We start from the raw sequence: 2,037 nt of genomic DNA, 5'->3' as shown, positions 1-2,037 counted from the left end.
AAGCTGCTGGTTAAAAGGGTCTGAAGAGAGCCCAGCTGCAACCTCTTGCAAAGGGAACTGGCCGGCCATCTGTGAATTTAAAGTGCTGGCAGTCATGGGGGAGGAGATTCGGCAGAGCGCACAGTGGAAGGCGGGCGGTTAGAACTTAGAGAGGGCACTGCGTGGGGTACAGGTTACTAAGGCAGGCCTGTAAGGGGAGGGGAGAGAGCGAGAGAGGTGGCCTGGGTGGGCGTGGGCACAACCTCCCAGGGGCGGGGCAGAACGAAGGCTCAGGGACAGAAGGAAGGTGGAGCCTAAGGACAGATGCGTGTGTGCCTACTGGGGAAGCAGGTGGGGTCGGGGCAGAGTTTCCAGCTCCCGCAGCGGCTATGGCGTTATCAGCTGCGGCAGTGCGAGGACGGACTGCGCGGCACAGTGCCCACGGCGGCAGCGTGCAGGGGCATGGGGTTGTAAAAGGCGGTTTGAGTTTCCGGCCCCCGCCGGGTGGGCGGAAGAGGGGAGGCCAGCACGGGGGCGGGGTGGGACTCACTGCTGATGCTGCCAAACTGGGAAAAGTTGCTGAGCTGAAGAAATGAGGTCCTGATGGGTCCAGAGCCACGAGGAGGGAGAGGGGGGCACCCCAAGCCGCGGAGGGACAGCCAAATGGAGTGCTCGAGCCACCCGGGTTTCAAGGCACGAAATGTTAGGTTAGGTGGCTCAGGAGGTGGTGCAAGAAATAGAGAGTCCAGTGAATCAGAAAAGAAAGGAAAGGAAAGTTTATTCTGCGTCCCCGGGAGACCCACGTACCCCAAAGACAGGGCACGTGGATTCACACCAACATGGAGGGGGGCGCTTTTTTTATACTGCGGTTGGGTGAGGGGCGGGGACATGAGCTGAGGTATTCAGTTGAGGAAGCTTCAGCTGCTCAGCCAGGTATTCAGGAATGAGTCAGTATCTGTGTGGGAGTCGGTGTTGATTCAGGGAGAAGCCAGTATCTGTGTCTGGCATGCTGATCTGTTAGACATGCCAGGGGGAGTCCATCATCTTGTCACATGTCTGCATGTATCCGATCCTGGGCTCTCTCCGACCTAACACTGGTTAGGGAATGCAGAGCATACAACAAGCCTCACCTGGTTCAAACCTTTAGAAGGATGGTTACACTGATGGCCTGTGTAAGAAGGTTTTGGGAGCCCCAGAGACCTTGCCTGAAGACTGGGGATTGTCCCAGCTGTGCCCAGGATACAGTTTGTCAATGCTTCTCTCAGTGTTGTCCTTGACAGACTTAATCAGACAAGAATGGGGTCAAGAATCTCCATTTTAAACCACCCTCCTAGGATATTATTTAAAAAAATATATATATATCTGTGTGTGTGTGTCAGAGAGGAAGGAAGAGGGAGAGAGAGATAGAAACATCAATAATGAGAGAGAATCGTTGATCAGCTGGTTTCTGCATGATCGGGGATTGAGCCCACAACCCAACCCAGGCATATGCCCCCACCAGGAATCGAGCTGTGACCTCCTGGTTCATAGGTAGAGCCACAATGGCTGGGCAGATTTTCCTGCCTTTTAAAGGCTGAATAATATTCCATTGTATATATACACTCCATTTTGTTTTACCACTCATCTGTTAATGGACACATGGATTGCTTTGACCTCTTAGCTATTGTGAATAAAGCTGCTATGAATATAGTTGTACAAATATCTCCTCAAGACCCTGTTTTCAGTTCTTTTGGGTCAATACCCAGAAGTGGAATTGCTGGGTCATATGGTAATTCTATTTTTAATGTTTTGAGGAACTACCATACTGTTTTCCAAAGTGAATGTACATACTGTTTTTACAGCTTGCTTTTTCATTCAGTGATGCATCTTGGGAATTTATCTATTTCTGTCTTTAAGGATCTAATTTTTTTTAAAATATATTTTATTGATTTTTTACAGAGAGGAAGGGAGAGAGATAGAGAGTCAGAAACATCGATGAGAGAGAAACATCGATCAGCTGCCTCCCGCACATCTCCCACTGGGGACGTGCCCGCAACCCAGGTACATGCCCCTGACCAG

This window comes from Myotis brandtii, unplaced genomic scaffold (assembly GCF_000412655.1).
Source record: "Myotis brandtii unplaced genomic scaffold, ASM41265v1 scaffold1152, whole genome shotgun sequence".
NCBI classification, from domain to species: domain Eukaryota; kingdom Metazoa; phylum Chordata; class Mammalia; order Chiroptera; family Vespertilionidae; genus Myotis; species Myotis brandtii.
This window is presented reverse-complemented; position numbering follows the sequence as displayed.